The sequence below is a fragment of the Micropterus dolomieu genome, linkage group LG09 (genome assembly GCF_021292245.1).
Source record: "Micropterus dolomieu isolate WLL.071019.BEF.003 ecotype Adirondacks linkage group LG09, ASM2129224v1, whole genome shotgun sequence".
NCBI lineage: Eukaryota > Metazoa > Chordata > Actinopteri > Centrarchiformes > Centrarchidae > Micropterus > Micropterus dolomieu.
This window is the reverse complement of record NC_060158.1, coordinates 848,664-862,138: the sequence shown is the minus strand read 5'-3', so window position 1 is coordinate 862,138 and position 13,475 is coordinate 848,664. Positions and strand designations below refer to the sequence as shown.

General features: G+C 43.1%; 1 protein-coding gene and 1 long non-coding RNA gene across 3 annotated transcripts in view; one reads left to right on the top strand and one right to left on the bottom strand.

Annotated features, from left to right (window-relative positions):
• The window catches only part of LOC123976446, a 20,817-nt gene extending 8,106 nt beyond the window's left edge, over positions 1 to 12,711 (top strand). Inside the window, exon 3 of the long non-coding RNA XR_006826360.1 lies at positions 12,377 to 12,711. This is a non-coding gene — a long non-coding RNA (uncharacterized LOC123976446). The remainder of the gene's footprint in view (positions 1 to 12,376) is intronic.
• Positions 1 to 13,475, bottom strand: part of LOC123976444 (zinc fingers and homeoboxes protein 2-like) — a 120,122-nt gene that overhangs the window by 64,221 nt on the left and 42,426 nt on the right. For both annotated transcript variants that reach the window (XM_046058638.1, XM_046058637.1), the window contains exon 2: positions 12,745 to 12,902. The gene's annotated coding sequence lies outside the window, so the exon portion shown is untranslated. The remainder of the gene's footprint in view (positions 1 to 12,744; positions 12,903 to 13,475) is intronic.

Below are 13,475 nucleotides of genomic sequence, written 5' to 3'. Positions count from 1 at the left end.
TAGAGGGCGCGCCCCCCCCCCCCCCCGGCTTTCAATGGCGAATGATAATCAACCACTCCGTCATGTAGTGAAAAGAAGCTTCACACTCCTGAAAACAGAAAAAAGCCTGTTTGCGTGTGCATTTAAATCAGTTTACTGCCAATGGTTGTGAGTCCACCTGGCGCAGACGCAGCACGTCCCAGAAGCGGCTCTCCGTTGCGTACAGAACAGGTAGCTAGATCGAACCAGGAAGTCAGACGCAGAAGGGCATAGAGAATCCGGTCAATTTTCAAAATAAAACACCCTGTGAAGACTCCTAAACATAAAACACAGAGTTGAGAGAAGCACAGAGTTATGGGTGAAAGTACTTCAAACACAGGAACAGCTAATCGTCACGGTCGACCTCCTAATTCTGTATTGTAATATGTAATTCTGTTTTGCTCACGAAAGACAAGAGACTGCCTGACACTCTGTATCTGCATGAGTGAGCACAAGGTGACTGCTCATTGTTCCTGCCGAATGAGGGAGCGAACGGGAAACATTCAGACATACAGATCGCTGACCAACATGAAGTGTGTTACTATGTTACTGTTTCATTACAAGCCGACACAATAGCTTCAATTCTCTTTGGCAGAGAGTCTCCAAGTCTCTAAGAAAAAGATAATTTCCTCATTTCGAGTTTTGATGAAGTTGGTGTGGAGCTCTGTTCTACACGTCGCTGCAAAAAAGTACCACAGACCTGGCGACTGCGAAGACAGCAGCATATAATTCACATGATTTTAATACTCATGAAACCATTCAGGGAGCCCTCGTACAGAAGCATCTGCATTCGTTAGGTTTCTCATTTATTCAAGGCTTTTCCTTTAATTTGTCACCCATCTATTCTGAAGATGTTCCTGCTGTCTGCTGCGGTTGTTACGAGAGCTGTGAAACCATAAAAATAAAAGAACACCAGGAAATTAAATATTTGGGAACATAACAGCTCATATGTGTTCAGTAAAGCAGACAGGAAGCAGAGTGAGCCTCCAATTACATGGTGAAAAATAAAACCATATTTAAATGACCGTATTAACCTCAGATCGTCAACATCTAGACATTTACAGACCTCTGCATTTGTTAAAAGTACCTGTAGGTCTTCTCTAGCTGCTTCCCTGCTGCTGCAGCCTCCCTCAGAAGAAGCAGAAACGCTGCAGCTCGATCTGCAGCGTAAACGCAGGTTGGGGAATCCTCCATAATGTTTACAGAGTTTACCGACTTGGCTGACGGCTGTGTTTTCTTATCCTCTAACAGAGAGGGTGATTTGACTGATGCTCGTAACAGATTGCATCACAGCAGGAGACGAACTAAAACGGTTTACGCACCACGGCTCTCCCTAAACTGTCTAACAGTGGCAGCGCTCCACCTTGTAAATTTGGAATAGTAATTTTAGAATTTCCCAGCAGTCTATCTCCAATTGGCCTTCACTGGGAGGACTGTTTGATACCAGTGAAGTATCGCAGCGTACCACCTCTGAGCGGCAGAAATATGATCTCAGCTCTGTGAAACCAAACACTCTCACTACACTTTTTAAGGAAAACACCTGAACCACATTAAAATCTGTTTTTATTCATAACCCAGTTACCACACCAAGGTTTCTTTTCCTCACTCAATGTTAACACCTCAACAGAAACGTGTACGCCGCTGTGACATGTAAACCCCCCCACCAACACCCCTAACATGAAGGTGTTTCTGTAAACATGCAACAAAACTAGAAACTGTTCCAGCTTTTCAGCCAAGTTGAATCTCAACACATCACCTCTTTTTTCTAGTAACTACAGGACATAACCGCCATTATCGCTACAGGTAAACCCACAATCTTTTCTTACTAACATTTCTCTAAATATTGTTCTTTCACTGTCCACCTGCCAAAAATTGCCTCTCGTGTTACATACAGGTCGCACTCTTTCATTTCAGGCTTTATGCAGCCTAAGATGTACCTGCAGGCGTTACTCTGGGCTGAAAAAGTACTTCCTCTTTCTCTGCATGTATTTTGAGTTAAAACAGTAATTTATTTGGGCTCCCTGGTGGTCTAAAGGTTTGCGGTGTTGACAATTAACCGCAGCATTTTTGAGTTCCTGTCATCTCTTTCGTCAACTCTCTTAAGAGTCACACTACTAAAACATTATCTGCCATAAAGAATATAGTCTTTATCAAGGAAACTAAAGTCGGGTTAATACTATCGCATCTCTGGAAAGTTAGGGTCTTTGCAAGAGGGAAAATCTGTTTAGCAGGGGCGGTGATTTCCCTACTTATAGTCCCACAAGACTCCACACACCCAGTTTATAACTCCCACTTTCTGTGACACATCTCGAGCTAAATCAAAGTAAATAAAAAGATATGGATTTGAACTTTAAAGCGCTCCCTGCAGATCCACAGCAGACGCTATTCAACAGTTTTTCCAGGCTGAGTAATGCTCCTCGTGATGGGTAAATTATAAAACAATTATACTCCCATTAGTATGAAAAGCACAATAACAAATTATTCATTTATATAAATGCAGGAAACAGCAATTACTTTTTTAAATTCACTTCTGAAACCAAACCTAGGTCCTTGAAAAGTCACCGTCAAACTTCTGTTCCCTTAATTTCTAAAATTATCTGCCAATTTCTAACAATTTCGAAGCAAATTTCAGACACAGGCTCGTGTGATTTCTGACAAAAGCATCTAAAGAAATCGATTGATCGTTAGCAGGCGGGATAAACGAGGGTCAATTGGGCGCTTTCTTCTGCCGCAATTAGCATGTTTTCCCTTCTCCATTTTGAACACAGCAACCGCATTTTCTTCAACTGTAATGGGATTAGTTACCTTTAAAATCTCAATTTCTGCTGTCACTTTAGCCCTTAAAAACATGTAAAATCTGCACCTTTCTAACCCCCCTTCCTCCCCAAAAAAAATCAATTTGCCAATGTTTTTTTTTTTTATTTTTGAGGAATATCTCTTGAGTGGCACTTAGCAAAATTGAACAAATGCGTGGGTGTTTCGGAGGGGGAGCTGTGAGGCGGATCTACCTTCCAGACAGTCTAACACTCATTACTCTGAAAAACACTTGACTTCATCATGGCCTCAATTATGTGCTGCTGGATAAACTCCAGTGTTACTGAGCTGCTTTTGCCGGAAGGAGGGGGGCCGGTGTTAAAAATCCCAAAACTGTGTCTGGAAGAGAAGTGCTTCGCTGCGGCTTAAATCCTGACCTCCTTATCTTTTATGGACAGGGGTCTACGTGGTCAGGGAGAGGCCCCCCAAGGAGCCACTTTAAGCCTTCAGAGACCTCAACTTGATTAAAGTTTGAAAGGTAGATCTGGAGAGGTTTACATTTGAAGAGGGCTATAATGTAGTTTTTTTTTTAATAAAGTCACTTATCAATTAATCACTTTTTTATTGCCTGTTTATTAACGGGTTGTAAATTCATAAAAGTGAACCGCACGCCGGCTTTCTCGGTCCCTTGGAACAGACTATTCTGATTCCTATGCGATTTTGTGCTTTACTTGGCTAAAGTTAGCTAATGTTAGCTTGCCGGCTAACTTTCCACACTACTTCACCAGGTAATATGAGCCATATTACTATCCTGTGTACCACCAGTATTATGTTAAAGTGTTGATTTTAGCCTGCAAGAAATGATGTAACAAAGCAAATGTGGAGCGTTTGTTTTATATTAGCCTATAGTGATGCAAGGCAGGGCAGCCAGCTAATGTTACACTGCAAAAACTAAAATCTAAGTAAGATTAATTATCTTAATTGAAAGCAAAATACTTGTTTTTTGTCTGATGAGAGATTTCTTCTTACCAGGCAGCTTTTATGTTAAGAAAATTTCACTGCAGCAAGTGAAATATTCTTGTTCTGTTGGCAGATAATTTTGCTTATTTTAAGTAATATTTCCCTCATTTTAATGCTTTTTCCCCTTGTTTTTAAGAGTTCACTTTTTGCAGCGTAGCCCAGATCTGCCGCTTCATAATGTTCAATTTAGATTTATTGCTGTTTTACAGATACTCAGGTACACAGCATCCTCACTGCCTCAGTCCCTGTAACTTGCGTGATCCTCATAATATACAATAATGCAACATAACGGCGCAGGACTACAACACAGTGGGAGACCCATCCACTACAGTAAAGCCTAGTTCACACTACACGATTTTTAGCCCAATTTGCCGCTCGGCGACCATGAGGCTGTGATCGGGAGTAAATGAGGGGTTGAAAACGTGGTGTGGAGACCAGCATCGGGTGACACCGCCGCTGTCAGCTCGTGTAGTGTGTGACCCCCTGTCGCCGATCAGTGTGAACGCCACAGCGACATCAAGACTCCCGTCACAAGACGCATGTTGGGTAGTCGTGTAGTCTGCACGAACCTTAACATTACTTACTGCGGTCTAACTGTTACAAAGTGTGGCAACAATCTCATTTATAATATTCAATCTGCAAATCTCACCACTAGAGGAAAACCACACATGGCGCCTTTAAAAAAAAACAACAAACTGTTGTTGAGAACCTCCTCAAACCTCTAATATGACTTAATTTACCTCTTGAGTGACATACTTTGAATTCATTTATCTTTTTAAGAAATAGCCAGTGTTAGATCACAGATTCAGGGATGGTTTCTCTAAATTAACTCTGCGTGTCATCGTGATGTATTCTCTGCGAAGTTTAACCGTCACCTCTTAAAATCCTCCCTGGTGTCACAGTCAGGATTTTCACCAAGCCCGTCGCAAATGATGTCTGAAGAGCAATGGAAAGTGTTTCCGTGAGGCTGAACTTTTGTTGAAGCAAAGACATCATTTGGAAATGAAAGCATGAATTTATCCCACACAAGAAAACGACTCAAGATTATTTCTGTAAACAGATGATATCATTGCCTACTTCAGTGTTGTAAGTGTTACAGCCTCCCATCACCCAGAGACTAACGTTAGAGACCAAACTCTGGCACTGACAATCGAGCCGACCAACCAGCACACACTGCAGCCCACCGTCCGTTTCATTTCAAAAGACCAGCGTCTGCACAGAGTTGTGGATAACGATGAGTTTCACTGGTACTAACGTTGCAGCGTAGAGGCTGCTCTTCACCTCCGGAGACACACAGAGCGGAGCGCTTGAATTAGATGTGATTTATGAGATATTTGCATATAATCATATTTACACCTTACAGCGTTAATGTGGAGGCAACACCTGTATAGTTAACACCGACACTGAGGGAGTCCATGTCTAACACTGCATACTCGTGTCGAGGAGTGTTACAGTTTAACCACCCAAAAAAAAAAAAAAAAGAGTCAACAATTCCTCTACTAATTAAAAGAAGTGAAATTAACACCATGTGGTTTGGATCGATATGCACTCTTAATGTGTTGAAATTCACTCTGATAGTGTTAATTATAGTGTTTGCTGAAGTCACTGTGCACATTTCAAGAAAATCAGGGTCTGGACTAAACTTTGCAAAAGAACAACAACGGGGGGGGAGAGGGTTGGATCTGTAGACAGACTTTTTGGATGACAAATTTCTCAACCTAGAACACCCACATCCACAAAACATTTCACAGCAGACGACATAAAAAGTTCAAAATCCTAACGCCCAAAACCTCATCACACACATCCACCGAGTGAATCACCGCAAGCCAAATGTCTCCTGCTTACAACGGGCCGCTGCAACAGCTCCGACGAAACGAAGGGTGTGTTGGTGGAAAACACAACAGGAAAAACAGAGAGAAAAGCGAAGAAATAGAGTGTCGTGGTGGTGAAGTTCAGCAGCAGCAAGGCTTCAGTTTTATACTACAGCTCAGCGAGAGAGGCGAGCAGCAATCTGCCCGGCCACGCTGCCTGCCCACACATACACCTCCTCCACAGGTGTGTTATGTGTGGAGTTTTAGGGTGAGTCATTCTCTCCCACGTAGTCGATACCTCCACCAGCGGTTGTGGAGATCCCATCAGCCCTCGTACAGTACCCTGCACCGCTCCTCACACTCAGATCCCTGCTCGCATCCTGCAACAACACCACCGGCGCTCAGATTTAAGAATAACGCAGCAGCATTTGGAGGTAACAGATGGCGATTTTATTAACAACAGTATGATCAGAGAGCGACACAACATAAGGGCATCACATGAATCGTGCAGTCTTTGTTTTCCACAATCAGCTCTGACACACACCAGCAACACTCTGCCGCAGCTGAAATGTGATATGCAGTTAAATATTTTGATTATTCACATAATTAAGTTTAATAATCTAATTCACAATAGGTATCAAAACAGCTGCGAGCCATACCTGTGCAGCCATACATACAGTGATATATCTCAGCGGTAATAAAGCCACAAAAACTAAGCTTTCCGGGAAGAAAACAGCCTTATCTCCTCCTAATATTCATTCATTTTTTAAATGATACAGTAGCTTTTTAATCAGGTTTCAAAGGCCTGAGGGTCATGAAACTCACTCAGCAAGAAAGCGACTGATGAGGCGAGCAACAAGAGGAGAATAAACCACCAAATAAACATGTGCAGAGCCGTTTCTGCAACCCCAGCAGCGTGCCATTTGGTGGATGCTTTCATTTGAGGTGCTTCAGCACCTTCGATGCAAATATTTTTAGCAGGGATGACCCATGTGCAAGCTGCACCCATCACCCTGGCAGTGTTAGCACGGCGCTCCACCCCTTGAGCTTCCCAGAGCCAGAGCCCATTCAATAAAGCAGAAGGGCCTTGAAAATAAACCTTCCCGAGCACCCAGTGGGGCTGGCACCGGCCTGCAGGCTGGCTGCAACCCAGGAAAACGCTGAAAAAGCGGACTGGACAGCAGCCAAAAGCTGGTACATTTTGGCTTTGGTTGGTCAGGTTTTCTGTGCTAGTGAGCTCTCAGACTGGTGACTATGATTTGATGCTGGTGCTGCAGTGGAACTATCTTACATGCAAGCAAAAATGATAAGGTGGTGAGCGCCGAGATCCACACTCACATAACTGATATAATATTTTACATTGTTTGGTTTTAGGAAGCACTTGTTGGTATTCTTCAGCAGTCTTAAAACATTTACAGTCTCCCACAAAGTTTACACTCGTACCTCATGTAACTATGGCATGTGGTGTATCTCAGGGAAACCAGTGTTTCCAGAGTCAGTTGGTATTTCATTAGTTGTCTGACTATATATTTAAAGGTGTAGCAACAAGCAACGATTTACATTAAATAAGATAAAAGTTAGTAGAAGTAAATAAATAAATAAATTGTACTGGTAAACTCAGCCTGAAGTTGCTGATGGGCTCTGAAGGCTGAAGTTCTGGGTTTTCTGCTCACTGCCATATTTGTAAGTTATCTGCAGCCATAAAATCCCAATTTGGTCAAGGTAGCGGAGCCTGGACGTAGCTGAGGGCGCACCATGTGACTTAATAATCTCCGTAACAACTTATTAAACTCTAATTATTGAAAAAGCCAGAAGTTAAAGAGCCAAACTTCCTGTGAAAACAAGAATTCACACTTTGAGACAATGAGCAGCTTTCAGTAAAGCCATCTATCCCTCGAGGAAACATTTACTGGTCATAAGAGGAACTAAGAGGAAAATGGATTGACTGAATCTCTCAATTATTTTGTAAATGGAATATCGCACTCCGTCCACACAGACACGTAATCGACATCGGCTTTGTGTCTGGCGTCTGCGGATGCGGTTGCACTTCTGACGGTTTGTTGAAGTGATGAGCTCTTGCTAGCTCGTTGTCCTCGATATGACGCCGCATCTGTGTTCTACGATATTGCGCGTTTTTATTTATTGCATTTCAAAAGCATGTTGTTACGTTATGTTGAAAGAGTTTATTCAAGCAGGTGCTTTTTGGCCGTCAGGCGCCAGTGTGTAGATGCGTGCACGCGATGTGAAGTGAATATAAATTGCATTTCTAGGAGTTGAGTTTTGTTTATCGTAAGCATCTCAGACTTTCCACTCTAAATTATTTTACTGTCAATCGTCAGCAAGCTTTTTTACTGTCAGCTGGTTGTGATACATTTATCCATACAACAAATATTCTGCACTAGACCTCCATGGCAGCTCCAGATGTTGTTACCTAAACCTTTAACACAAACTGCCGAGCCTCTGTTCAAACAAGCTTTGTTGAGCAGTCCCCCCCAACTGCGTGCTGTCCCAAACGCCGCTGCAGCAGCAGCCTCCGCGGCAGCTCGGACTACAAAGTCGGTTTAGCTTAGTGCCGCGGGGGCACCAGGGGCTGCGGACGCTGCCATGTTTAAACTGTTACTGCATGAACCTGCTGAACTGAGCATGCTGGCTCCAGCTGAGGAGGTCTCTACACTGTTTTCCAACCTAGAGCGCGCACACACACACACCACACACACACACTTCTACGTGATTCAAAAACCATGTCTCTTCTTTCCGTCACCCGTCTGGTCTCTGACTGTAATCCAGTCTGAAGTACGTGTCTCTCCCATTAGCCCTCTTTCTGCCGCTCTTTTCTTTTCCTCAAGTATCAAATCACCTTCCCTCTTCTCTTAACTCTGCTTCTTATTTTTTGCTTTCTGCTGCTGGATTATTTGATACTTCTATCTCAAATGTGATTCCCCCCCCCCCTCTTGCTGCTGTTTGCCTCGGCTACCTCAAACCAGCTCCCTCCATCTACACTTTTCACTCTACGAAAAAAAAAAAGAAAGGCAAATCTGAAGAAAACTGGATCTCTGTTTTGAATTTTGGAAACAAAATGTCACATCTTTCAAGGTGTCCCTCTGACTCTTCCCTTGAGCCACTTTGTGTACAAAAAGGGTGTGTTGGCCTTCTCTCGCTCATCCAAAAATCTTTCTGCCTTCCAGGTGCGACTCTCCAAATCCTCATCCTTCACTCTCGCTCTTTGCCTTTACAATGCCACTTCTGTCTCTCATACTTTACTTCATCAACAAGCCTTTACAACGTGCAGAAAAACCACAAGATAACATTTCTGGGACCTTGTGTTTATTCTTTAATTCTACCTTGAATTAAGTCGATGAAGCACTGGATACCCATCAGATAAGAAACCAGGAAATTAACTGCTAAGTGATGTGAATTTGTGTTTGGTAACAGAGAGAGGGAGAGAAAAATAAGTCCCAAAGCAAACCTGAAAAAAAAAACAAAAAAAAAAACATATATTCAGGACGAGTAAATACCTCCTAAGGCCTTGGTTTTTGCCAAAATGTGTTTTTCATTCTTTCCCACTTTCTGAGCAACTGAAGGACACTGAAGGAACAACAGAGCCCAAAGACTTGAGGCTGGGTTTTATTTAACTTTTAAATTTTTCCCTTGGTCATGGAAGAAAAGTGATTGTACGAGTATTACAGTATACCAGGGTATTTAGAAATCCTGACGACTGATACAAAGACGCTGTATTGAGCTGATATAATGGAGTCTACGCCCTCAACGTAGGCGGGTGGCACGGCGTATGAAACAGCCCGAGGCGACATCCCCACTAAACAATCTCCATCCACACCAGCGTTTAAGCTGCGTTTCAAAGTTGATCTCAGTCTATGTTAAAACGACTAAAAACTCGCATCTAGTGGTCATTCACGTAAACTTGGCAAGCTAATGTCGGTGTCAAAATGAAGCAGATTGTTTACTGCGCAGCTGCAGAAGATGTGTTTTTGCATGGACCGACGACGAGGTGGAACTGTTACTGAAAGTAACACGGGAGTATAAAGCGACTGCGGCGGCGGAAAACAGACCGGGAATCTTTGAAAAGTAAATACGGCACCATGCACAGTACAAACTATTAACTAACTAACAAACTATTAATAGAAATATCTTTTTGCTTTGTGTGACTGAAAATCAGGAAGCCAAATGTGAGCGCCTGCATCACCGCACTAAAACGCTTCCCGGAGTTTTAAAAAGGAAAACGGGGTCAGCGGCGGTTTCAAACTTCTCTGTTTTAGGTCTTTGGATTTGACGTTTTAGTCTGGATGGGAGGTGCAAATGTCGCAGAAAGGGCTGCATTTTAAAATGAAAACAAATTAATGCGGATGTGGCCCAACACGACAACGAGGTAACCGCCGTCCCTTTTTACAGCAGTTGGTAAACAATAGAGTTTGGTGTCAAATCAAATTTATTAATTCCGATTTAGATTCTACTTATTGAATCTCAGCTCTGACGCTCATAGTTAAATGAAAGGAGTTTCTGTAGTAGAGGGGCGTCTCTGGGGACTCGTATCTAAAGCTTGATTTGTACTCCTGCGTCAGGGCTATGCACGTAGCCCTGTATTTATAGTTTGTGCGTCGGTGTCTCCGTCGTTCTGCAATTCCACCGCCAAACGCTAGTCAGCGGTAGCACTGCGGGGCTACCCAGCTGACCAATCACAGTTCTTACGGTCCGCGTCGCCCCAACGTGTGGTTATATTTTTGAGGAGGTGCACATCAAGCGACGGCGTAGGCGACTGCGTGGGGTACGGCGCTACGCAGACGACTTGACGCAGAAGTGAAAAATACTTAATTATCACAGTAGAACATCAAGTCAATTAAACTTCAGGGATATCAATCTGTCCGGTTAGGAAGCAGAAGCGATTGTGAATCAATGTGATCTGTTTTGGTGCAAAAGAAAAGTAACAACAGGTGCACTGGAGAGGCAACAGCGAAACGACGGTTTTACCGCCCAAGCCTAACTGTACCCAACACCAGTTTATAATTACAGTAAAAACAGGGCAAACACCTGTTGAGACACGATGATGCTCTCTGTTTCAGGTCCAAAACACCAAACACCGGACTTTCTAACATGCTTTTTGTCGTTTTATGCACACATTGTCCTGACTTTAATCATGCATATCAAGGATCCCTGGGGGAGATTTTATCTATTAGTAATTATGAGTTTACATGAATAATTCCCAGTTTTTGTCTCCACTCTTCTTCTCCTCCTCCTTCTCCTCCTCCCAGACCTCCACCCGAGGATCTAGTTCTCTGTCTCTCCTCCTGGATTTTCTTTCTGTGACTGACTCATCGCTGCCGATCGAGGCTCTGAACAAATCTCAGGGATTTACACCAGCTTGCTTTACAGCCGTCACTCTTTACTACAGAACGTGGAGACTTTCTGACAGTTTGTTTCTCCCACATTCATATACATCTACTCGTGCTCAGCTGCAACATGATCCACATCCGAGTATGAAAGAAAGATGAAGACATAAAGGGATGTAGTTGAGAGTGTAGTACACAAACATAAACCTCACAAAATTGTCTTTTAATCTAATATATTTTAGGGTATAAATTTGATACTAGTGATGTGTTTTCACACTGAGCTTTTGGAAGTTCTCCTGGTTGCATTTTGTCATGCGATTTCAGCCTAGTAACACCTAGTGTTCATCCAAGCTGTTCAGGTCTGGTCTGAGTTTGAGGGTCTGCAAACTATTTGTTTTGCAATTGATCTCTGACTAGTTGGCTAATTAATGCGTGCACATGATTCACGGTCAATTTCTGACGCCTTTTGGCTCCAAATATGTTAAAGATGCACTGCAGCTAAGTATTATTTTTTAATAACTATGAGAATGAGGATAATAGGGGCTGAAGGAGCACTTCAGAATGAATCATTATGTTCATCTCAGAGTTACAACTAACAGATATTTCCATTATTTTGTTTCTACTGATCATCGAAGCAGATCAAATGTTATAAAGCAGAATTAAATTTCCCTCACAAAATCGAAGGAGACTTCTTTAAATCACTTACTTTGTCCAACCAAACGGTTCTAAAGCCAAAGAAAGCCAACTCGCAATGATAGAAAACAGAGAAAAGTAGCAAAGCCTTGCATTTCCACTCCGCCTGTGGATCATTAACAACTGCTTTTTTCTAGTGGTTTTTCTGGTGGCATCTAGTGGTGAGGGCTGCGTATTGCAACCAGAGGCTCGCGGTGCGTTCAGGTGCTCCTCGGATGGTCCCCTTACCCTCAGTTGTGAAGTCGTTCTTCCGACTTTAGTGTGTGTTCATGTGCTCTTAAGTCAGAATTGGGAATCAACACGGACGCTACTACAAAGATGTGTTGGATTAACATTATCAGAGCATATAAACAACACGCAACACCTGCAGTGTATGTAGATAGAAATGTCTCACTTTAAGGTAATAAAAACATAACGGTTCATTATGTAAGGTCTTTATTCACCACTGAAAACAGCAGCTGTTGACGCCACTATAGCTCTGTCTGCTAACGCTGCTGAGGAACCTCCGGATAAGATGCAAGGCATATTTATTAACTGTAAAACATATTTACGCTAGATACGGTAACTGTAGATCTTGTGATTAAAATTTAATTTAATTTGTTTAATGTCAGGTTTTGCAACAAAAAAAGAAAACGCAGCCAAACTCAGCAAACCTTCACATATCTTCACTCACTACGGCACACCGTCACCTGCAACGCTCAAAAACATCATGCTAACGGTTGTTTACTTCTTCGACAGTGGAAGACAGGAGTCACATCTCCTCCTGCTATCCCACCATGACACGACAAGACTCAGCTCAGACTCAGCGTCTGAAGAAATTCACCTCTCAGCCCTCCATGCAGGAGCTTTCAGACGGTTGTTTGTCCACCACGAAACCAAAAACTTACATCATCCTGTGAAGCTAAAGCTAACAAACTGCATGCTAACGTAGCATCTTCATTCTGAGATCAAACCAGCTAAAAAAACAAAACTGTTGCTTGTTTGCTAAATTAAATGTTCTGAACTGAATCCAACTGAGCAGATGTTTCGTCAGTCAAACAGGATGTGCTGATGTATTTCAAAATAAAAGGCTTTGCTTTCCGGAAAAGATAAAAGCCGCTACTCACTGCACTTCCTCGGAGGGGAGGGGCTTCACTAGAGGGGGAAGGGGGTCTTGCTGGGGCTCCACCTCCTCGTCCTCCTCGCTCTCTCTCTCTCCCTCTCTTCGCTCTCCCTCCTGGATGATTTACAGGCCAGCGGCACTCTGGGTAATCTCCTGTGGAATCTGAAAGCAGAGAGGGATGTCAGCAAAGTGTGTGTGTGAGAGAGCAGAGGAAAACAAATCAGATCTATTGTAGGTGTCTCCAGGTGTGAAAGTGTGTGTGTGTGTCACAGTGTTTGTGCATCCAGGTGTGACAGAGTGTGTGTGTGTGTGTGTGTGTGTGTGTGTGTGTCCAGGTGTGAAAGTGTGTGTGTGTGTGTCCAGGTGTGAAAGTGTGTGTGTGTCACAGTGTTTGTGCATCCAGGTGTGACAGAGTGTGTGTGTGTGTGTGTGTGTGTGTCCAGGTGTGAAAGTGTGTGTGTGTGTGTGTCACAGTGTTTGTGCATCCAGGTGTGACAGAGTGTGTGTGTGTGTGTGTCCAGGTGTGAAAGTGTGTGTGTGTGTCCAGGTGTGAAAGTGTGTGTGTGTGTCACAGTGTTTGTGCATCCAGGTGTGAAAGTGTGTGTGTGTGTGTGTGTGAAAGTGTGTGTGTGTGTGTGTGTGTGTGTGTGTGTGTGTCACAGTGTTTGTGCATCCAGGTGTGAAAGTGTGTGTGTGTGTGTGTGTGTGTGTGTGTGTGAGAGTGTGTGTGTGCGT